This window comes from Electrophorus electricus, chromosome 7 (genome assembly GCF_041902795.1).
Source record: "Electrophorus electricus isolate QZ-2024a chromosome 7, ASM4190279v1, whole genome shotgun sequence".
Lineage (NCBI taxonomy): Eukaryota > Metazoa > Chordata > Actinopteri > Gymnotiformes > Gymnotidae > Electrophorus > Electrophorus electricus.
The window spans coordinates 5,039,873-5,065,330 of record NC_137503.1 but is presented as its reverse complement, the minus strand read 5'-3'; the positions used below and the strand labels follow the sequence as shown (position 1 = coordinate 5,065,330).

The following is a 25,458-nucleotide window of genomic DNA, read 5'->3' as shown; positions in this document are numbered from 1 at the left end:
AGGACGCACCTTATGAAGACGCAAACACATAGTCTGCCATGATTGGCTGTTTCAGAAGGGTTATGCAGTCCAAGTGCACTCAGCATTGCGCTTGAGGTTGAGCCTCTTGAGATTTTGTTAGATCTGTTTTTTCTCTTTCAAACACCTTCGAAATGATGCTTTTGTTCTAGTGTGAACTTTTAACAGTAAATGGTTTATCCTGAATAGATTAAGGATGGATTTGAAAATAACATGGTGTGACAACTCTATAGTATTCAAAAGTAAAAAATGAAAGAAAGAGTTGTTTCTTGGGACTTGGATGGAACCGGTTAGCAACTCACATTCGAGTTCACATTTCCCACAGCACAGTCTATAATAAAGGCCTTTTGGAGGTGTCCTGCATATGCACTGAGTTTAGGCCACATGAGTAACTCCACCATCAGACAGCAGACAGCTAGACATGATAGACAAAGTCAACATGAAAAATGAACAAACCTAACTATCTGCCTTTGCAAAGCCCTGAAAGACAAAGACCTTAAACTGAATAGCTTTTTTTTTGTACTTTTTAAGTAATGTGTGTGTGTGTGTGTGTGTGTGTGTGTGTGTGTCTGTGTGTGTGTGTCTGTGTGTGTGTGTGTGTGTGTGTGTGTGTGTGTGTGTATGTCTGTGTGTGTGTGTGTGTGTGTGTGTGTGTATGTGTGTGTGAGTGTGTGTGTGTGTGTGTGTGTGTGTGTGTGTGTGTATGTGTGTGTGTGTGTGTGTGTGTGTGTGTATGTGTGAGTGTGTGTGTGAGTGTGTGTGTGTGTGTGTGTGTATGTGTGAGTGTGTGTGTGTGTGTGTGTGTGTGTGTGTGTGTGTGTTTTTCTGGAGTAAGTCATTGAACTGTGCTTGTAATGCTTATGTATTTACATAAGCCTTCTAATTAGTAACTTGCCCACATAAAATTTGAAGTAGTAAATCCAGAGCACTGAATCTAGCACTATATGTCCTGTTTTCTTTGGGCTGGTTCAATCTTCTACCTTCTCTTATAGACATTACTGTTGTAATCTTATAACAGAGAAAAAAAAAATCAGCATCAGTCTTACCTACTTTCAAGTTTTAACTCTTAAATAGCTCTTAAAAAGCAGTCAGCCTTAGAAGCCTGCCAAGCCTCCATCTCGTGCAGTGGTTAGACGTGTCAAGAGAGGGCCATATTTAGGGAGAGAGACTGTTTGTGTTGTCTGGGTTGTCTGCATACCCCTCACCAAAACTCCCAAAAGGCAAAAAACCCACTTTTGTCTTGTATTGCCTCTGGGTTGCCATGATTGAAAACAAATGGAACAAACTAGCGAGCGATAGTTTTGCCAGGAAGGACATCTGTGTGGAAAAAAAAGAATAAGTATGGATTGGATTTGAAAATAAGATCTGTATACGTATGTATGTGCATATGTGAACTTTCAGCCCTTTTTACATAGCGCAGCAGCCCGAGGTTATTCATCTGTGGCTCCCACTCCTGCTCCACTCCGCAGGAGGGCTTTTATTGTTGACATTCTGCCCCGCTCTATAACACCTCCTCTGGGCTGGCCTTGTCAGCCAGCCCCCATCTATGGATGTCAGTCCTGGAGCTCAAAAGAGACAAAAGAGGCCCTCGGTTGGCTGACTGGTAGGCAGGTTGGGGGCGGTGCCAGCTGTCTGTCAAAGGCAGGCATGCTGAATGCAGGTGGTGGGTGATGGTTTGCAGATAAGAGACTGAGAGGGTGAAGCAGAGGGCCCTGGTACACAGTTTCTTTATCACCGGCCCTCATCTGGACCGCGCGTATGATCTTCACAAGAATGGCTGTATTTACAAAGGTCCGCGGCAGCAGACGGGGCTCCGCTATAGAGGTCGTAGCGATGATATGGCTCCGAGGCAGGGAACATTCCTTAGTTTTGAGCAGCTTTCTTCCTCGCTCCCTCCCTGGTGTGCTCCCTTTTTCTCAGCCCTGTCTCCTGCTCTTTGTCTCTCTTATCTCTGTTTGCGTGGAAGCAATCTTTTTGTTCCATGTGCTCTTCTTTTATGCATCTCTGTGTACAAGTATTTCTTACTTTTTTCTCCCCTTCGGCTCTCTGTTCTAATTTTTCTTTTGACATTTTCCGATGATTTAATCATTGTAAGCTTTTTAAAAAAATTTTTTTTATGAGAAGCCAGCAGGCAGAGTTGGCAAGAATTCTAAATGTGTTTCCAGTGGCAGGATTTCCTAATCCTGAGCTATATGTTTTATTTGCTGTATCTGCTACATCACTTCACCATTTCTCTTCTGAGGTACCTCCTGAGTGTGTTGGCCAGGGAAAGCACAGGGGTTTGGCATCATTAGTGTAGACCAATGTTATTTGCTAATGTGTTAGCATGTACCTTAGTCCATCAGTTTGTCTTCACAATAATGAATGGAGAATTCCTTCTGGACTTCTTATTTGTTGTTTTTCTTAAAAGGGTGTGAGTGCTTAATCTGTACAAATAACTACAATTATCTTAGCAATAGCAATAAACTCATGGAAAATGTTTGGATCCTTCTGGGACACTGTAGGCTGCTTAAACTCATTTGGAAATTAAAAAATACCTTAAAATCATGAATTGAAAGGTTACATACAAGACCGCAAAGATATGTTCTGTGTCTGCTCCATGTGAAAGTCAGTCCAGATGTTTATATGAGCCGACCAGTTACAGCTGCAAACATCTGGATCTGTGAGCAGTGATGCTCACTAAGAAGAGGAGCCGTCACGTCTCCATTCTTCTGTAGATCTCTATCTGTTCCCTGCTGACACTCATACTTTTCCAAAGGGTTGGTTTCTTCATGTAAAATCTCTTCACATTTTTGTTCTCTGCAGGTTTACGTTTGAGAAACTCCAGTGTCTAAGAAAGCTCAGAGGACTCTTTCAGATTTTCCAGTGGTCATTTTTTCTTAATCAGCCATAGCATTACTCAGACTGTTAACTCGTCCGTAACTAAATGGATAGTTCTTTAACCGCCTATCTCACTACTGCTTCTTCCACCCACCTTCTGTAATGCAGACCTTTCTTTTTCATGTCCGCATTATCATACACAACAGTTTTGCCAAACCTCATACCCAGCTTGTGGGGTGCTGTGCTATAGACCCTCTTATCTGGTGCATCTGGTGCGTCTTTCCCATGTCGATGTGAGACTCATGACTTTCGTGACATGGTCCCAGATTTTCCAGCTAAGCACACGCTGCCGGGGGCAACCAGGAAGGCCTCACATGCTCTACTGCCTTTCAGGCACAGTAACATGATGCAGCAGGAGCAATGAAGCGAAAACAGCATCTCAGAACAGACTGAGCCGCCTCTGGCTCCAGTATCCGCTAGTTTTGGGACTGTTGAAACTGGGGCCAAAAGGAAAACATCGATTACCATCCTACTGTCCTCCTCAAACCCCTTCCACAGTTTTCCTGAAGTGGCACTGTTTCCAATGCAGTGGTTTTGCGATGGCACAGTCCAGAACACTGGATGGCATTTATTATAACCTAACCAAATTTATAACTAATTTGATTTTACTATTATCAAAGTTCAATATACAGGTCTATGCCACATCCATAGTTACCTAAAATGATAAACACATTGACTAACGGGGTCAATTGATCATATTTTACTGTATTTCTAGAGCTTAGAGATTCAAAATTATTTTGCAAATATGTGATTTAGAAGGGTATGCTTTTGTTTAATGTGAGCTTTGTAATGTAAGCAACGTCATGTAATATAAGCAAAGTTGTTCAACTCCCTTGCCCCTGAGTGATTTTGGGGGCCTCTTTTCTTCTCCCAAATCACAGTTCCAGAGGTTTTCTCCTCTGCTGCAGAACACATGTGGGTAGCACATGAGTAAGTGAGGCGATGATTCTGTGAAATTGAGACGTAGTCTAATAAGTGATTGTGCGGCTCCAGTCTTTCATGAATCTTTTATGTCTCCTATTGTTTTGTTTGTCAAGCACAATTGCCATCTCAGTCTAATTAAATGCAGACTAAAACAGACCCTTAAACTCCAGCAATGTGCCCATTGTTTGCCCTCGTTTGTGTGCGCAGGACTCAGAGAGCTGAGTTTGACAGTCTTCCCTGAGTTCCTTCCTTTAGTAGGGGCTGGATTTACATCTAAAGGCATCACTGTTCACCAGAGTTCAGTCTTCAATTACCGGACACCACTTATCTATCTAAGGAGCTAAACAGATCAATGGAACCATTTAGTATGTTATTGCTTCATTTATTGGTGCAAATTTCAGGACCAAGAAAGAGCCATTGATCTGACTGTCCAGCATGTTCTCCTATGATTGTTTATGAACCTCCATTTTGTAGGAGCTAACAGGCAAACTCCAGGCAACCAGTTCCAGTCAACCAACAGTCTCTGCTTAGTCAAGAGATCAAGTCTCATGATATTTGCCCAAAAGAATTCACAATAGCATTTTGTGAAAATAGGTGCTAAATGAATGATGATTAATGGAATGATCTGAAGTAGATACAATATATATTTATATTGAACGTGGAATTAACTTGTTTCCCCCGAGTTGAGCTTTCTGAACACAGTGTTTAGCCTTGTTGTTTGTACTTAATAATGTATGAGTAGAAAAATGCAGGAAAATGCAAATAACAGGCTCAGTGCAGAAGTGATTATAAAGTGGATGGATTGATAGCATTCTAATGAGAGGAATCTATCTTACCTTTGGGTATTTGGTGGACATTGGACACTGAACACTGAGCTCTTATTGAGAGTTAACTATTTACAGGCTACTATATCTATAAAAATACATTTACATTTACATTAATAAATATTTATGTATATTCGTTTTTAAATAAATATTCAATTATATTCATTTATTCAGTTATATAAGGACTTTATTCTTATTTTATTCCAAGTTTAATAAAGCCTTTCATCTGCTTTGAAGTTCTGCATTCTAGGGATATGCTAATAGGGCATAAATGACCACTATTACCTGTTAGTTTAGTCTTTCTCAAGATCACGTTATTATTGAAAAATGTAATTATACAATTGTCTAAGCAAGCTAATCTAACTATATTGTTTATATGTCTCTCCTGACTTTCTCTAGTGCAGTAATTTGTGCAAAGTTTGTATCGACCAGTCGAAAGCGAGGGGCTTTTTATTTTGCATTGGATTTCAGACTACATTTAGTAGGTGTCTGGACGTTTGTCTCTCCTCTGAGCTAAGCCAAATAAGAGCACATGGAATATCTGCAGTGACTTTACAGGCCTCTAACAATTATCACTTAATTTCAAGGCTTTTGCTTGGTTGTGGTATTTATCAGAAGGAATTGAAGTGTAGTCCAGCTATGCAGAGAGCTGTGTGGTGCCAAGCGCATCGGCACTGTAGTGTTGAGAAGAAGCAGATTCCTGTCTTAAACATGATCTGGGACAGAGAAGAAAAGGTATATTATTGCCAGCAACGCAGCAAATGGATTTCTTTGAGGACTAGACGCTTTCCACCGACTAAAATTCTCCAGAACAACCCCCCCCCGCACCGTCCACTCCATGGTTTCTTCACTACCACGGGTTAAGTAAGATAGCATGTGGCACTGGTTCCTGCATCAGATTTCTCTGATTTAATTACACTCATTACAATCATAAAAGAGAAGCTTCATCATTAGAATATTTGTGCTCGGTATTGGAAAATAAAACAATGGCAGGGAGCCTAATTGGTTCCATATTACCGCTCTGAAAGTCACTTGTGTTCACTAAAAACAACGGCAAGGTTGTTCAGTGGTGGTTGCCTTGGTGACCTCTGGTGTTGACAAGGACTGTCGTCTGGGGCTCCACCCTTCTACGCTCAGTTTTGGAACTCTGCGCCAGAATTCCAGCAGAGTCTAAATGTACGCTGCTGCCCGATTTACGCCTGTTTGTAGAATCTCTGCCATCACCAGTTTTTCCAGACAGCTCACAGTCCTTTTGAAGTCCCCACGAGCATTTAATTCTTTGTAATGTTTTCGTGTAGCTTGTTGTGTTAGCTGACATGATATGTCAGTGAAAAGCAGCCATTGCTAGTTTCCAGTCCTGCATTTCAGTTCCTATTAGATGGTACACTTGCTGTGAAGTTGCATTTTCTTGACAAATTTTCTTCGACTTCACCTAGTGTGAAATGCAAAAAATAAAAAGGGTGTCGCTCTCAAAATTCACTCAAAACGTCTAAGGACAGTTACTGGGGAGGCGGATCTCTGGTGAGTGATGGCATGAGCAAACAAATAAGAGTTTGATATGTTTGTGTGGCCAGTTGTGGGTTTAACTTTCTTTTTGCATGTCATTACCAACTTGTGCTAGGCCACAAAATACATATTCGGACCTTTAACCCCTGTGTGCGATAGTGCTGCTCTAGCTGTGGTCAAAGTAGGAGACACATACATGGGGCAGCTGTGAATGTTGGCCAGATTTAGTTTTAGAAACGGCAGTCGTCAGCTTGAAGATGACGGGCAAAGAGTCTTGTTAGCTAGAGGGCCTAGGTGGTGAAAGGAGAGTCTCGTCTGATATGTGCTCTGGTGAAACTCAAATCTCTACAGCCAAGACACAGAGGGTTCTGTCTGTGTATGTGTCTGTGTGTGAGAGAGCGTGTTCTCATGCAGTTAGTGCATGTTAGTGTCAACATATATGTGCCTTTTATGTGTGTATGAATATGTGCATATGCATGTGAAGAGTTTTACTTTATCTACGCTTGCAGATGTGCATCTTTTATTGCCCTAGGGAACTAGCCGGCAGCCATACAGTGAGAGTTTGTCAAGTTTGCCAGTCTAGTCAAACATACCATGTTTCTTCTTAACCTCCCCAAATGAAGCACACTGTTTTCCTGAAGAATTGTCTCTCTTCCCAGCTCTCTTCTCATCTCTTCTGCGATACCATCACTCCATCCATCAAACTAACTAGTGTTGAGAGCCCCAAAAGGGTATTTTGTTTTGCAGCAGTCAAGCAGGATTGGCCAGAGGAAGGGAGCATAGTATTGGCTTTCTGTGCTGATTGAAGAGTGGAAGTACTATATCTGCTGAAAGAATGATGAGGATGTTGAGAGAGAAAAAGAGAGATCACACAGCCATACACGTCAGGTTTTATACTGTACTTTAGAAACCATTGCATGTTTAGCCACAAGAAAGAGCGAGAGCAATTTAATAGCCTCATAATTAGATCAAATTACTGATTTAATGAAGATACAACCTCCAGTCAGCAATATATATGAAAATTTCTTTGTAATTACAGTTCTGAATGTATGAACAGTTCTCATACAGTTCTCATACAGAGTGTCAGGGTGATTTCTTAAGTTGTGGTTGTGTATGAAGAGGTCCCTGAGTTCACAGGCACGAGGAAGGAAAGAGCAAGAACAGTTTAGCGAGCTGCTCTTTGAAGTCAGAAAGAGAATGACGAAACATTATTTGCGCCAATTGGTTCCACCCCGACGATGCAGCTTAGGAATTAAAAACTCATTAAGCCATGACAGATTTAAAAAATTGGTTTTGGGTGTGTGAGTACAAAGGAGGGACAAAATTCCTGAGCAAATCCTGAAAGAAAAGTGGTCATCACAGACATCTTCAGAGCACAGTTTCTGGGTCTTTGTGGTCAGGTCAGAACCTTGTACCTGGATACTGACCCACTCTCCTCTGTCTCTGTCACAGGCTATTGCAAGTGTGGGCTAATGTGCACCAGGGTCCTGGCCAGGACATTAACCAGCCTAACTCCTTTAACACACAGCCTGTTAGCAGAGTGAAGATTTGAAAAATAGTTAATAGAAATGATTAAAACACAGTCTAGCATGTGTGTGTGTGTGTGTGTGTGTGTGTGTGTGTGTGTGTGTATAAGTATGCGCACTGCACACAGTCCATTAGAGACATCTAGAATTTTGCTAATGCCAGCACAATGACAAGTCCACTTTGAAGATGAGAGAAATGTCTTAACACTGCAGGGTCTATTTAAGAGGTGTGAATGTGAACGTAAGGTAATACTGGGAGTATCTAACCAGTGTGCATGTGCTTCTGCTCACTCTCTCATGAGTGGTGGCATTGGTGATGAAATGAATACCTCTTAGCTGCTGAATTAAACAGTTTTACATATTGTTTTCTTGTACCTCTGATATGGATGTTTATTGATTTCTTAATGAGACTTTTAACTTAAGTTTAACTCATTATTCTACATCTATCATTTGATATTGTAAAACCATTTCTTTTGGTAACAGTTGCCATAATGAAGTCCCAGAGAATTCTAATTAGAATTATAATATTTTTACTGTCGTTGGACACATATACAGACTGCAGTGCTTGTGCTTAGTTAGCAGAAAAACTAAATGCAAATTAAGATCGTGTGGATGACTCAAATACTAAAGGATCTATTAGACCTGGGTGCTATGGCGATATAATCAGATGTAGATCGTGAATGACATAATGCAGATGTCTGACACGATAATCACCCACATGGCTTGGTGGGAGAAAAAAATGCAAAGATTGTAGTGTTTTGTATGGAAATGTGCTGCCTCATGAATGCCACTGTAACAGCATGACACGCACCCTGTTATCATAACATCTCAGTTATGAAAGGACTCCCAAATGTCAAACTTCCATTGCTACGCTATTAACACAAGTAGGGCATATTATCTGAGGAAAACTCTAAAATTGTCCAACCACCTTTGTTATGAAGAGAGATCGGATGGGTTTTAAATTAGGAAAATAAAAGAACGCTAGTCACTGAAACAGTGATGAGGTGAAATGAAATATCTTCCCTCAAAAACATGTTGCATGAACACATTCTTCTTGCAGTTTACTTTTATCTTGTTTGCATTAATATTACACAAAAAATATGCGAATTAAATTGCTAATATTTATACATTTACTATTTCTTTTATGTTCAATCTGTAGTTCAAGCTTCAAGCTCATTAAAGGAGCAATAAGTCATTTTCCCGTGATTCTTCTTCACATTCCGAAACAATCTGGATATTTCCAAGGATTCTGTACTAAATCTGTTCTAAACATGGCCATGTCCATCTGGGTGGGGCTGTGGTAGCTCAGTGGTTAAGGTACTTACCTTGTAGTCTGGAAACCCCTAACCCTCCTACACACACCTGTATTAGTGAAAATGCTCCAGTGTCTCCTCCTGCACTTTGGCTGCTTATTTTGTCTTATTTTTGTTTTTCTATGCTCCATATCCTGTCTCTTTCTGTCCTTGTTCTGTTAAGTAAGTGGACTTCTCACTTTTGTCTAAGTGAAGAACAAAAACAGTTTATGAATATGCAGAAACACTACCAATTTATCATTGCAAAAAGTATTTTCAGACTGCTACAACTGACCTGTATGGCCAGAATGGTTTTAGATAATCTTCCAGACTCCCTTTCAAGCATTCTTATTTTAGTTGCACAGAGCTGAGTGTTGAATTTAATATAATCCAGAGCTGAGGCCATATGGCTGAGTGTGTGCATGTGTGTGTTTGTGTGTGTGTGTGTGAGAGAGAGAGAGAGCGAGAGAGAGAGTGAGTGTGTGTGTGTGTGTGTGTGTGTGTGTGTGGGTGTGTGAGGGAGTGAGTGAGTGTGTATGAGTGTGTGAGTGTAGAGGGTGCTGCTCATTTATCATGACCATTTATCAGAGCCTGTTTAGAAATCCCCCAGACCTTTTTTTTTTACTATGACCGTCACTTAAAGTCACTAAGCTTGATCCTATGTGTTTCTGTGTTTGTTTGTGTGTGCATGTCATGTATAAACATTCACTGGTATTAAAGGTTTCCATGCTGTTTAGAGTAGATCACAGTAGCAACATTTTTTATAGTGTAGTGATATGCATGTGTGTACCATGTCCCGGAATGCCTTCCTTTTATTTGAAGTAAACTGTTTCATTTGATTCTATATTCGTGATATAAACAATCAATTTCCGCTTCTCTGGAAATCCAGACATAAATCATGTTTTTTTTTTTGTTTAGTGGGCTTCACGATAACTCACTCACATGTTCATGCACTGGCATACACTTACGCAGACACCCTGACACACCCTTTGAAACTGATTTACAGGCATATTGTGCTTAAACACCAAATCATATGTCTCAGTATTATTACCAGCTTAAAAATGGAGAGTGTGAAAGGCCAAGATGGTTGCCAGACATGTAACTTAGACTTTCTCATGCTTGCTTCCTGCAGACTGCCACCAGAGACTAACTGGTTTCCTGTGGAACTGTTCCCTTGCTATGTGTCCCACCTGGGCCATGTTTTAGGGCCGGACCAGGGCAGGATTCCTTGGTAAACCCCACTCAGGGGGGCTTGGGGTTTAGTGGTGCAGCCTATCTGTGCTGGCTCACTGGGTCTTGTTCCTCCGCTCACTTGCTTAGCACTGATCCGTGAACTGCTTGTGACCTCCTGTGGGTGCGTGATTAATGTCCCTAACTCTGTGTTTCAACCCCCCTGCAAAAGAACCCAAAACATACTACAGAGGGGGGAACGAAAGGACCAGCTATTCAGTCAAGCAGCGGATTGTTGCTGTTTCATTTTAAGGAGTAACGGTGGGGGGAAGAGAGTAAGTGGCTGTGTCTGATTTTCTTAAAGGCCCGTTTGGACAGGGTTGCCTCATTTCAGCCTGGGATTTCCAGGAGCATGGTACTGCACTGTTCATCTACCTAAACATGCCCAATTCAGCTTACACATGGGTCCATAATCAGGCGAACCATAAAGAGTTTAATGAGGTGTTACAGTCGAGAACACACTAAACTGTGTTTCCCCCAAGCTTGACCTGCCCCGCTGCAGACAACCTTCTGCATGGATGAAGGAAGAGTTTGCACTGCTGTCTCATAGTCGTCAGTAGATCAGGTAGCCTGGCAGTGTTTAAAGCTCAGATTTGGATAATGTGACCTGATCTTCTAACCTATAGGCATAGTACCCTGTTGCATAGCTAGGATCCACTATTTAAAAAAGTTCACAAATTTTATCAATCACACTTAGTCCATTTGTCCAGTGCAGGTTACCTGCTGCCTGCAATATATGTAAATTACAGAGGAGTGTTTCACCTTTATACCTCCAGACACTGAAACCTGAGATGAACACTGTTTCTGTACACTCCAGTGATGGCCATAAACAAGCTAGGCCACAAACGGTGCAGGAATGTTTTGGCAATTTGATTTATTGCCATTCTGATCACGTACTGAAGTTCCATGCATGTATCTGTTGGTTTTTAGGGTAGATGAAACAGTATAATCAAAACCCAGCAAGCCCACTCTATACACACACACACACACACACACACACACACACACACACACACACACACACATACACACACACACACAAACACACACACACACACATACACACACACACACATACACACACACACACAAACACACACACACACACACACACACACACACACACACACACACACACACAAATACAAATACATGCTCACATACTCTTACTGGAACTTCAAAGGTAGGATCAGAAGCAGACAGAACGCATACACAATAGCAGATGTTCCTGAACTGCTAATGGGAGCAACAGTATCCAAAGCTCTTTGTGTGGTGTGTGTCAGGGTGAGAGAGAGAGATGTCCATTCCTGTTTTATGTTTCTGTGTGTGTGGGCTCTGATTCCAACTTCGGAGCCAATCAATTAAAATGTTGTTTGAAAGCATTAATTTGCTTTACATTTCATTTCCATTTCAAAGCAGCAGCTCTGGTTATATTCAGCAATACTGACCCTCTCATTCGTATGAAACCCAGCATTAGTATCGTGTGTCCAAAATGGCAATCACTTTACTTGTATTGTAATATGAAGCAATGTGTAATGTGACTTGGGATAATGCTTGTCCTACCTATTCCCATCATTTCAAAAACATCATCCCAGTCCTGTCGAGCAGCGCGTTTCTGTGGCTATACTGAACGCCTGTTTTTTTTGCCATTATTCTTTTCTCATTTTAGTGATGAGGTCTGATGAATAGTAGCATATGAACAGCAATGCACCCTGAAGCCGAAAACAGATGCAGGGATAGGAGGAGAGGAAACGGATGTCCCGACTATGGGAACAGGGAGGCCACTGATCAGCCACTGCAGCTCGGTCACCCTTCTGACCTTCTGACCTCACTGACCCCAGAGGCCAACTTCATAGGGCCAGGAGTGAGTGACCCCTGGACAGAGTCACGGAAACCTGCCCCTGAGCCTCCCCCAAGCCGTCCGCCCCATATGGCCTCGTGGGTGATTTGCGATGGCTTGATGATGGAGAGACTCTAGCACACACACACACACACACACACACACACACACACACACACACACACACACACACACTTAAAGAAAAAGGCAACACTGACAGGTAATGAGAGTGATAGAGGAGGCTTCAAAGAACTACATAAGTGTCCCGGGGACTTACTTGCAGAGAACTGGCTCTATCTCTCCCTACTCATCATAGTCCTACTGCTTAAACTATTGCAGTTTAGAGTGCTCTTCTTCAGAAGGCCCACACGCTTCCTACGGGGCCGTGTTCTCCTGTCTCTAATCAGCCTGATCCAGCTCACACCCTGGATTTGTTGAATGCTGTAAGCGGGACAGGCGTTCTCCAGGGATGAGACCGGAAACCACTGCACTCGCCCTTCATCGGTACTCCAATCCATTCCACTACTACTGAATCTCAATTAAATCAACACATCGTGATGACATGCCTAGCAATGCTTCTCACTACTGACCTTTGTAAGAGACCTAAGCACCCGCACAGCGTATTAGCCACATACGTAGGACGTTGTCTTTGTTTTATTTCATTTTCTTTATTGTGCTTCTGTTAATATTAACATGGTGCCCCCCCCCCCCAAACTCCAATTTTCATCTCAGTCGCTGACGGACCTTATCTCTCTCTAGAAAACTGGTCATTTAAGCTATAATGTGTATTTGGGCGGTTTGGTGGGGCTTACAGTGCAATAGTAATACATCAGTAAGGTTTATTATATTGCACTTTTCTAAACAAGGTTTACAAAGTGCTTTAAAGAGAAGAGATACAACGAAATTAAGTAAATTAAGCTAAAAATAAAACATATAATAATACGAAATAAAAGAATATAATCAAGCAGCAGAAAGTGCAGACGCCCATGGTTAATTAAAAGATGAACAGATAGGTCTTATCCCTTCTAGGAAAAGTGACTATATTGTCAAGAATGAGAACATGAAAGCATTTGAAGACTAAGAATATCTTAACAACAATTCTTAATGCTGTGTGTGGCCAGTGCAAATGTCTGAGAGCATGTGAAATACTCCCTTATTCTGCATGGCAAAATTCTTACTACACCATCTTTCACTCTCTGCAGGCTAGGAATGAAGTTGTTTCATAGAAAGAGTGTGAAGAAAGATGACAAAAAAGCATGGATATGATTTTCACTGTTATCTGTTGAGTGAATGTCATGGACCTTGGATCTATTTATCATGTGACAGAATATTTTTTGCAAAGATTACTTGTGATAAATGAATCTTAAATCTAAGGTTGCTGGGAAAGGTAACAATCAGGTTTTTGACAGTTTTTAGCCTTTATAGACAGGGACTCTTAAGCGTGTCAGTGCAACATTTCTCAGTTTGCCATTTCAGATAACAAGGAATTCGGTGTTGTCTTTGTTTAGCTGTAGACATTTGTGGCACATCGAGGATTTGATGTCCTGTAGACAAGCAAACAAGGAGCAGATAGACCTTTGAGGGTTGGTTGCTAGGGACATATCCAGCTGTTTACCATCTGCATAGCAATGGAAGCATGCAGATCAATGCCGATACCAGGATTGAACCTTGAGGGACTCCACAAGATAAAGCATAACGTTTAGATGCATAATATAAAAGTGCAACATAATATTCACAGATTTTCCATTAGTATATTAAAGTGTGCACGTGCACTCATACCTGCCTGCATTAATACTCTGTTGGTGTGCGTGTGTGTGCGTGTGTGTGTTCTTCTGTCCCAACAGGCAGAAGGGTACCTTCAGGTGCTGCTGGGTGTTTATGAGTAATTCTTTATGAGCGTGTAGGTTTACAGAGCCCACACTATAAACCCCGTTCAAGCCTGATAAAAGAGCCAGCGTGCAAGAATCCCAGGCATGTTTGTGTGCAGCGGAAGGAGAAGGCATCCTTTTATGCCCGGACTGTTACACTCTCCCTCTCCTCTCTGATAGACTGATAAGCGCTAGATATATAATGTGCCTCTGTTTCAGAGGAGGGATGAGTGCAGCAGATGTTTTGGAGTAGCAAGAGGCAGAAAGACAAGCCTCTAGTCACCAACTTCCATAGTGCTGCATTCAGAAGTGCACACGTGCGCGCACAGTCCGGCATGTGTGCCGGATTCCTGTCTGACACCCTCTGTTCTTTGATTGTCAGACCTCACAACCTTTTTGTCAAACAATAGTCTCCCCTCGGAAAGGCCTGCAGTTCTTCATAGTATTAATCTGCACCAAGGTTCACAGATCAGCGCGCTGTGAGTCGTTTGAATTAGCTGCTAGTTGACAGTGTCTGCTAGGAAAAAGCGCCTCTGGTTTGTCTCAGATTTGTCTCAAGGCAAGCCTGCCGCAGCATAAATAAAAGCCAATAAGAGATGGATTTTGATCATTATCTCATCTGTCTGTCATCTGTCCCTCATCTGTCCCTCATCTGCCATCAGTATGAACATATAGCCTGATCCATAGCAAACAAGCTGAACAGTAGCATTAACTGTTTGCAGAACTGAAGAGTAGCTTTCCTGATAACTATTGATTTAGTTGATAACCTTTGCAACTGATGTAAAAATGCTATGGCATACCACTCAGGACAGGGTGGTAATCTAACCATTAGCGTTTCTCATTTGCTTATCACAGTAATGCAGAGGGAAGGTTCAGTCATACAGGTTTCAGCTTTTATTTGCTATATAATTTGCTATGCACAGCAGCAGATCAAATACAGTCAAAGAAAGAAACAGGACTATATCAGCTACCACAGCAGAGCTTTTTGTGATGTGTGATTTGACTGGTTGGCTGTGAGTCCGTGAGGCCTGTCCCAAATGGGTGAGTCTCACTGTCAATGTGAGACATGAGAGGTATGCTACTGCCACTCTCTTGGTGTGCGGTTCAGCTACGTCTGCTTGATTCCTCTTTCGGATTCATTTAATTGGAAGTTCAGGCCATTCTTGTGAGGGTTGCTTTCATGTGGTGCTGTTGAAGCTAACAGTGAAAACCTTGTGGTAGTGAATACCATAGTTTGCTTTTCTTCCTGCTTTGCATGCACTAAAGGTGAAGTTATCTTTAAGGTTCCATCTTTATGCTTTCTGGAAGAACATGTCATGATATTGACAGCAGTGTACCTATCTGAAAAATCCTATCTTAATAGCTGTCACGGCCAACCTCCTCACTGTTTTTCTTCAATCTCCGCTAGCTGATTCTTTCATGCTTAACCACTATCACCTCTCTTTCCACACATGCCTTACTGTGCCTGCTTCAGGTAAAGAGTTCAGATAAGTTCCTGATTATATCTGTCATTGCCCTACATAGCATATGCTATAGGAAAATAAAGCTTTTAAATGTCTGTAGATTTGGTCACGAAAGGTACATTGCACATTGGAAACAAGTACATTCCACATGTGTTTTTATTGCTTCTATATGGGTGTGACAAGCTATGCGAATAATGCCAGGAAATGGTTCTTTTTCGAGAGAGATTGGTAGCAATGAACCCGGTCACTAGCGGCTCTACTTTTCATCACTTTGAAGGCCGCTTTCAGTTGTGGCGCTATTCTGATCAAACAGAAGTGGAGCATGTACAAGTAGTCCAATGGAAAACAGAGGTAAATGGGAACATCTTGTTTGGGTAAATGAAGCACAAAAGTTCCTCCTGGTAACAAGGGACTCATGTCAGTAAATAAAAAATGATTGCCCAACGAAGCAGACGGGTTTAAATGTTCAGTAGCTTTAATAGCTGTGCTCTGTGAGCTCCACTTCTGCTTGTCGGTCTGACTCAGACCCAAGAGGCTTGAGAGCTTTTGTATGGAAATTACATGGACTAACAGTGGCTGCTTTGGCTTGTTTGACCAAGATTTGCTTTTATTTATTTATGTTCGCTGCTGAGATTGTTTTGTGCGGTTTTGCTCGTGTTAAATTACTGAAGGCCAAAATCCTGTTTTACACATTTCAGACAGATCACGCACCAGCAGTGCAGGGCTGAGATGCACGTGAGTGGTGGGGGGTGACTGTCAGGCTCCAGGCAATAAGCAAACATGTTACTGAGGGCAAAGCTCCAAGCACAGACCAGCCAGGCCTTTTACCCTTGTCTGGGCCTGTCTCTCGAAGAAGATGGTTTTAGATAACACATATACGCATTCATTCACCCACCAAACCTGCGTAATTCTTGTTACATCTACAGACTTGCTTCACCTGAATAAATTGATGTCACTCGCAATTTATTCAAAAGCAATTTTTTAAACTAGCGTATGATTTGAGGACTTCTTCGTCCGCTGCTAAGAACTCCACCGTTCAGAAGGCTGAGCTGTCGGAGTAAGCAGACCTGGATCGAGACTAAAGAAAAACTTTGGAAGCAGCAGGGGCACCACGCCTGGAGCGTCCTTGCAGAAAGACGAGACCGTGCGTGACAGTGGGTGACTGTGCGCGCCCATCCCTCGTCCCCGGCTGATGACCTCATAGGTCTGTCTTCTTATTAGATTAAGTGAAGCGCTTTACTTGTTTTTCTTTCGTCAGGTCTTGGCATGCGGGGAGACAGTGGTACAAGGCCTCTCGCCTTCCCACGGCAAGCACACAGCCAGAGCTACGCCATCCCAACTTGGCATGGAGCATTTTAGCCAGTCTGTAAGCAATTTAGAACAGCACTTAAACTAGAAGGGGGAGTAGAAGGGGGAGGATTTTCTTTTTTTTTTACTGTAAATACAGTTTGGCCACCACTATTTATATAATGCATTGCATAAGTATACTTAATACAAAGCCAACATAAACAACAAATAAAGATCTTTTTTTAAGGAAGAAGAACAACAAACCAACATCTAACAATCTAACAAGCTTATGTGTTTCTTTACACCTTGTATTAAGTTAATATGTGTTTAGAAAGTTGGATCTATAAGGTTTATTTTCATAGGAAAGACAGAGTATCAGATTTCCTTTGCTTAAGTGTAATAAAGCCAAAATACTTTGGTAAAGACCTCACAAGGACAAAAATATAGACAGTCAGATATTGATACTGGGGTTGGCATGACATTTCTCACTGGTGCTTACTGGTGGGAGTGTGTATGTGTGTGTGGAAGTGGAGCCCATAGTGCTTGTCATCCTTGCAGTCTTCAAGTCTGACAGGCCATTGAAGAATCGTTTCTACTGACAGCTGTGCGCTGGACTTGTATTAGCTAATTTCATATGTCCAGTTTTATGAGGCATTGGGTTGCTCTCTTTCGGATTCTTCTAACCATTTATCAAGCTATGCAAAGCCTTACACCGAAAGACCCTTTGGGCTGTGCCATTTCCGTTATAGCCCATAAGATCTCTGCTGTGCTACCATAAGCCTCTCAGTTGCCAATTCTGCCTCCGACAATACTGCTGTTGGTTTTCTCATAGATAGTTTCCACGATTTTCCGGGTTTTCTCATAGATAGTTTCCACAATTACAGCTGCTTGTCTTCCCTGTAATGGTCCTTCACCAGTGGTCTCCTTCCCTTCTGCCTAGCATGTGCCTTTCTGCAGAGTCAAAGCCAAATCGAACGCATCTGATCCAGTTAATGACAGTCTGTAGGCTGCGATTAGCTGGTAAAGATAGTTAGCTTCGTTGGAGATAGATCAGGTTGGGTGGGTAGGGCTATGTATGATCAAGAGGGAAACGGTGCATAAAATATGTCTTATTTAATAAAACAGGGTCAGAGCAGGTTTGGTCATGTTTTTAGGGTGGATCTGTGTCTAATCTAGGAATACCTGAAAGTCAGTAGTGTTAACTTTTGAGTGTTTCTTTCTTTATTTTGCATGTACCTGTGTGGGTGGTCCACTGGGTCCATCTTAAAGGTAAGCGCATATTACGTTGGGTTTCCCAGCGGTGCCTCTGCATGTTTAGCTGCTTTTCATGTTTGAAAAAACCAGCTGAAGACCAGCTCCACATTTCATATCCACAAGTCATATGTATATGTATTGTGTGTACTTCTAATCATAAATAACTGGATGGGTCTGAGGGAGATTGGCTCCTTCACTCAAGTAGGTGATCCTTCACTCAAAACGTAACAAAATCTATGCAATCCCTTAAGTCCTTTGTTCCAGCCTTGGAGCTGGGCTGATGTCCAGAAGATCCTCTATGAAGAATGTCTCGGTTTTTAAAGCTTAGCATTCATTAATACCAGATATTCTCATGCAGCTCAGCTTTCAATGGTACAATATACGGGTACTTCAGATGATTGATATAACAGTAGAAACTTTTGCTCGTTCCCACTTGTTCATGTTGACTGATAGCAAGAATACCAATTACCACTCTAAAATGAAGTTGTATTACCAGTACATTCTATATATATATATATGTGTGTGTGTGTGTGTGTGTGTGTGTGTGTGTGTGTGTGAGTGTGAGTGTGTGTGTGTGTGTGTGTGTGAGCGTGTGTGTGTGTGTGTGTGTGTGTGTGTGTGGTTGTGAGTGTGTGTGTGTGTGTGTGTGTGTGTGGTAGTGTGTGAGTGTGTGTGTGTGTGTGTGTGTGTGTGTGTGTGGTAGTGTGTGAGTGTGTGTGCTTGTTAATGCAGTTATCAGAACATTCCAGTTTTCAGAACATTGTATCTTTCTGTCTCTTTCTGGCTTTCCATACCTACACAGTCACACCTTGTATCAGATGACGGGTATAATGTCAAAATGGTGTTGTTTGGTCAATCTCCTGTCATGTCAGCTAATGTTTGACTAATTATTCTCACTACTCATGTTACCAAAGCCCTTATCCCATCACCTGAGCTGACAGAGTTATTGCACCTGCCAACATACCCCTACATACAGAGTGACTTGTGAGTTTACTGCTAACGCATTGGTTACATCTATTAAAAAAAAATAAATAAATAAATAAAAAAGTTGAACATTATCGCATTCAGATTTGCAGGTCTGTTTGAACAGACCGTGAGTCTTTCCATTTTATAAAATCAAATATTTTTAACCTTATACTTCAACCATCACACTTAACGGAGCCAAATTTATCAACTATAATGGTCCCTGTTACAAACCAGTGTGTTTATTAAACGTTGATTTTAAGTGTTGCGGATGGATCTAAGGTACTGTTGTTACTGGATTGGATTCAGATGTGTTATCCATCCACTTTGGTTGGGGATTACGGTTTTGCCTTTGGGAAACCTGTTGGGGCTTACAGCATTCATCTGTGATTAAAAAAAATGTGTTGTAGCTGAATGTTTAAGGGTTATTAATTATACCTTTGACATGTTTAATGTGCACAATCTGTGAACATGGTCTAATGTAATTAATAAAAAGTAAGAGTGCCAGAGAATGTGTGACATGGTTGTAAACCTTTTGTGCTTTGGTGTATTTCTAAACAGTTGTGAAGATTTATTTGCATTGTAGCACAGTTACGTAATTACCTATGGGGGTTAAATAAGTCGATGTAAGACAAGTAAGAATTTGTTGAGCCTTGGGAAATTGGCTTCTGGGGGATTCATTTAACGAGCAGGAGAAAAGAACTGGATTTAGGGGGGCTTCCAGAGCAATGGTGCAACGGTGAGGAGTAATGGTGTGAGGTTCAGGAGTAATGGTGTGAGGTTCAGGAGTGGTGGTGCGAGGTGAAGAGCATTGGTGTATGTTACCTAGCTAAACAAAACGAAGATAATCAGAGACAGCAGGAGCAGCCGAGACTTCTGTTTTAAAGTGTTTTTTTGTAATATATGCAGTGAAGGGAGATATAAAAGGGAGAAAGTAACATGTAAAGGGAGAGTACGTAGGATAAAGAGAGAAAACTGTTAATAATAAGGTGGAATATGGAAGAGATAGTGTAGGTATTCCACAAATCCCGCTGATGAGTCCAGAGTGAGCAGTAAGTCTCAGTAAGGGCCCTCATAAATACCTCTCTGATTGATGGAGCGCTGTGAGGTCCCGGTTGCCACGGCAACCTGCACGCCCTTTTTTTTTTGCCAGCTCTGTGGTCATTTCAGCTGATCACAGTTACGCCAGGTGCTGTCCAGCCAGGCTCCTCCGTTTACCGCAGTTTGATTGGCCCTAATTGAACACAGCTTGGGTGTCCTCCACATGAGATTAGCATCCTTTTATTTTGCAAACCAGAGTTTACCTGTGGGTCAGGCTGTTCATTATTGGTTTGGTTAGTGTTCCTCTCTTCTCTGCGTACTGTTGACATCCGTGATGGGCTTGCCAGGTACATGCTAGCTCCGGGTTGTTGCTGAGGAGTCAGTCTAGCAAATTGTTGCGCGTTTGAGCTCTTCTTTTTCTATCTGCTGTTTATTGACATTTCCGCAAAAACCCACGACGTTGCAGCGGCTCTTCAAAATAAATTCCACATTGCGACTGCGGGAAGCTAGCCGGGGATCATTAGTCAGATGCAGATCGGCGCAGCCGTCTCAGAGCGTAGGCAGCTTTACAGCTGTTAGCATATCATGTTTGACATTCATTCCCTACCCCGCACACTCCTGGACACCACACCCAGTGAGCATGCCGAGATTTATGGGAGCCGGAGGCCAGCGGGCGTTTTCTGTAGAGCAGTTCTTCCCTTATCCCGCCATCATTATTCGATTACTGTGATTATGGGCCAAGCTGGAACTGGTAATCTTTGAGTCAGTCGTCAGTACAGCAACTGACGTAGAATGTGCACACACCCACCACACACACACACACACACACACACAGGTATGCTGCTTCATTACAAAAATGCAAAGACCTTGATGAACATAGATAGAGTCGAGTCTACATCACAAATTCTAAAGCACAAAAATTGCTTCAGCACATAAACATGCAAAGCCACACATGAAGTGACACACACACACACACACACACACACACACAGAACTCAGATCCTCTGCAAAATCTCTAGTTTTGCACACACCTCCCTTCTCATAGATGGCAGCTAATAAAAATGCACATGAAAAATGTCAAGAGCAGAAAACTGAACTAATTTCCTTCACTGACCGTACTGTTTATAGCATATTAAGTACTAGCGTGATGTTTTGTTTTGTTTTGTTTTTTAAAGTCGATCTTACCGTAGATGCCCACGAAGGCATCAGGACGATATACTTACGGCTGTTCATTGTGCATGAGCCTCGATCACTCTGCAGTCATTATGCGTAAGGACGTGTGGCTGTTGCTTACCTCAGCTCTGGCTGCTGCTGCCCTCCACAGCTCGCTGTGTGGGCTACTGGGACGAGGCTCCGCCCACCACACCACTGGACCCGCTCCGCTTGCTCTAGGCCACTTCCTGCCTCATTAAGCCATTCGCTGAGAACAGGCCTGGTTAGAATCAACACACTCGCACGCACGCACGTGCACACTCGCACAGAGTTCACCTTCAGATTTTCTTCAGTCTTTGCATTGCACACCGAGGCCGGTGTCACTTCTCTTTACCCAACACCTTTCTCTGTCTGCAGTCATCGGTCAGAGGTGCAGAACGGCTCAGTGGGGACAGGTAGTGCACCAGTGGCAGCAGATGGGGGTCTCCTGCGTTCATACAGCCAGCAGGAACGGCATCTGCAGACCCAGACTTATGTGGGTTCTGCAAGCACATTGAGAAGGTTCATATCGTTTCGTTGAAAGATGATTCGATACTGGAATCATTCATCAGATTTACTGTAATGTAGGGAATAGCATATGGTCAGTTTGTAAGATTAATGGAGTCTAAATATGAGCAGTTTAAAACAGCTTTTTAATGTTTTTTTGTAAACTTCCAGAGAAGCGTGGTAGGGTACCTGTGAATGTACCAATTGAATGTTGTGGCGGGGTGATGGGCTTTGTGATTATGTTAAGCTTATGAAGATTTTTTTATGATAAGCTTATGAAGAAATTGATTCGATTTAGATTCACACACAGATACACACATTCGAGGCTTGTCTTGTTAAAGTCAGGGCAAGTGTGAAACTAAAGAGGTGATTGGGGCTTTCGTGTTGATCTGCTTCACAGTGTGAGCAGAGTTGGCCTCCCTGCACCACAAGTTCACTTCATTTTGGTTCACATGGCTCTATTCAAGCAGTTCACCTTGTGGCAGAAGCTCCTGATTTGTCACGCTACGTTCTCAGCACTCTGAACGTCCATGTGCTGTAACTGTCTGTTGTCATTTTGAATATGATGCACGCATCATTAAGCAAAGTGAGTAAGAGCCAGCCATACATTAGCATGTGCAAGCTGTGCTCAGAACTGCATGCAGAGGAAATCGTGGGTTCACAAAAGCCTGTGATTGGGTAAAATTATTTAGATAAAAAAAATCTGGTCTGGAGAAGTGGGCATCCTCATTTGAGTGGGAAGCTGTTTAAGACCCACACATGCAGTCATACTATAACGTTACCGAGAATGAAATGAGAAGTAAAAATCTCAGAAACAGCTCCACTGGCCCCAGGCCATTCACATGACGGGGTAGCTTCCATGCGGTGTGGCTGAGATAGAGCACATTCGCATTATTGACCAAACAGCTTATATCGGCACCCAGGCTTCAACGAGAGACGGTAATGCAAGCACCCCGCACAATGAGCACAACTCAAAATACCATGCTGGTATGAAATCAGTACAATGCACCCGTATTCCAGTGAACACGTGCTGCAGTATCACAAACATGATACCCAGCAAATATATCCAGGCGCTCATGTGCACTGTTTCTCAGAAGCCATTACATCATGCTGTTACTATTCCAGACATATTTACTGCGGCGCAGTACGTTCTAGATAAAAATAAACTGCACATTTAACTTCTTGACTTCGTCACCGAGCTGCAGGAAAAGCCCGTGGGCTCCACGCCCTCGAAGCAGACCTCCGCTCGCGAGATTGGGCAGTGTTAGACCAAGCGCGACGAAGAGTGTAATCCCGCTGCCATGTGCCTTTCCACGCGGCAGTACCCTGTAAGCACCAGGGGATAATGTCAGCTTGTAAAACTTTAAGAGCTCCTAACCTCAGCCAGACTTTCTCTGGTGCGGACGGCTCAGGGATGGCGCTGTGTGGCGGGAACTTCCCGCGAGCTGCAGCTGCCACTGCTCCGACTGCCTGCGTGCAGGGCGGGCACGTGTAGCCGCGTACCGGCGCTGCATATAGCGTGCTCTTTTCATGTGGTAGGAGCTTTGCCTTCATTGTTATGTTTTTAAACTTTATTCACTTATGAATGTGCTGAATGGCAAGTTTCTTTTCTGTTTTTAAAGGGATCTTTTAACCATATCCGATGTTCCTGGCCAGGACATCTCTCTCTCTCTGTCATTCTCTCTCTCTATTTTACGTGGTTTGGCACTGAAACCAGCACAGGAGTGGGAATATGTGCTGCACTTAATATAACTGGACAGAAATATTAAACGGAACTCAGGAATTTGCTTTTTGTTTTTGTCATTTCGGTACTTAGGCTTTGTGCACTCTGCTTTCCTTCAGCAATTCACTGCAAACGATCCATTCATTAACCAATCACATTCCATCTAAATGTACCACGGACTGTTTCAGAATGCTGGCAGCCATTTTGACTGTCATATTCCTTGCACTTGCCAAATTTGGAGCCATATCCTCCACGCAGCCCAAGAGATAAAATAAACTCTCTCAGTGAGCCATGTTAAATTGAGTTTTAGCAATTCATTTGGCCTCCCGTTCGTGCGTCAGGTTAGCTATGCTGTGGGAGCGTGGCGTTCAGATGTGGTTGGCACGGCTACAGCGGCGTGCTGTGGTTGTGCCTGTGCGGAATTGCACTCAGTTCTCAGAGGCAATCTGCTGATGAGCCAGCGCTGCTCCACTGGGCTGTTCTGTGTCCTCCAGGAACACAGGAATGTGCGCGGAAACGCGCGCGCGCGCCCACGCACACACACAGACACACACACACACGCGCACACACACACACAACTTGCTTTGTTTGTCTTAATCGGGTGGCCCACAGTTTTACACCACATACTCCATACCCACATGCCCAAGGCATTTATCTTCCTAAATGAATGGGAAATAACATTTAACCGAGAGCAAATATTCATTTTAATCATTTTAACCAATTCCAAACATTAAAGAGGAAACGGATGCCTCTTCCTAACTGCCTCCACTTTATGTATGATAATAGAAAATGTCGGACCTGAGGGACTTTAGAGAGAAGCTTAATCCGGGAAATGATAACACAAATGAAACATGTACTAAGAAATACTGTTTACTTCTTTAAGTTTTTCTCATAAGTTGCTCATTACTAGAAGGTTGCGGGTCATTAGACTTGCCACATGCCTTGTGAAGAGATATGAGTAGGGAACTCCAGTATTACATATTCCCAGACCCCAAGCTGAACATAAATTTCTTTAGTACTATTTTAAAAGTCTCAATGGAATTGCAGCTGATGCTTTTTTTGCACTAAGTGTTGCTTAAGTTTTCTTTTTTATGATGTAGTTGCTTAAATCTTCTGCTTGGCCATTTAACATTTTTTCTTTGTTGTCATGTTTTCGCTGGTTAAAATCAGTCAGGAGCATCTAACGCTGAAATAACTCCCCGCACTGAAATAGCCCCGTAGACACTACAGAGCGACCCCCACACAATGCTCATTTCGGTTCCCCTTTTCCTTTTCTCTTGGCACACTAAGACATCCCAAATCGGCAGCATGATCATATTTGGTTGTTTTGTAGTTCTTCGGTTCGGGCCCTTTGTCTTAGATTATGAAAGGCAAACATCAAAGGGTGCAGTGATGAGTGTTCAGTGATGAGTTTGTTTTTCTATCTTCTTTCTTTTTCACTCTCTCTGGTCATATGTGACCAATTAGAGGATGAGTCCCAGAGAAGGGAACAAAGGCCTTGTTTTCTCTCTCTCCGCCTGCTTGGCATTCCGAGGACTTTTACGACAAGTTCGGCCCTCAGATCCCACTGATGAATGAGGCCCTGGAGATAGGACGGGCCCTCCCCTTCCCTCCAGCCTGCGCCCCTCTTACACCGCAGTTCCCATGTTGGTGTCTGCAGAGATACAAGTGTCCATTCAGCTGGGGAGTGACCCATCATTTGCTGCCTTTGGCAGACCCCTGAGCTTTTCTCTTTACCTGCTGTGAATTGGTGGAAATGATCTGTGTGTGTGTGTGTGTGTGTGTGTGTGTGTGTGTGTGTGTGTGTGTGTGTGTGCACGCACGTGCATGTGTGGGGGTGTGTGTGTGCTTGTGTGTGAGGTGAGGGTAACCGTGATGGAGAAGAGAAAGACATGGGGTGAAAGAGAGATGCTACGCTCTCGTTTAGGTGGGAATATCTAGTCTGGCTACAGTCTGACTACTTCTAGTCTGGCTACAGCCCTTTTCTACAAAGGTGGTGAGATTGTGCAGTAAGAAGAGGTCATTCTACTTTTATATAGACATTATATAGTACATTTTACAGTTTGCTACCACATTTGATTCAACTCATCAGAAAGTTCAGTGAAAGCACTTCTCACAAGC

The 25,458-nt window shown here is 42.7% G+C and overlaps 1 protein-coding gene and 1 long non-coding RNA gene across 3 annotated transcripts in view; both read left to right on the top strand.

Annotated features, from left to right (window-relative positions):
* ror1 (receptor tyrosine kinase-like orphan receptor 1) overlaps nucleotides 1-25,458 on the top strand; it is an 80,485-nt gene that overhangs the window by 18,636 nt on the left and 36,391 nt on the right. The gene's annotated exons all lie outside the window — the stretch shown is intronic.
* Nucleotides 22,827-23,401, top strand: LOC118241076 (uncharacterized). The gene is made up of 2 exons (XR_004775844.2): nucleotides 22,827-23,149; nucleotides 23,237-23,401. It is a non-coding gene; the product is annotated as an uncharacterized LOC118241076 (long non-coding RNA).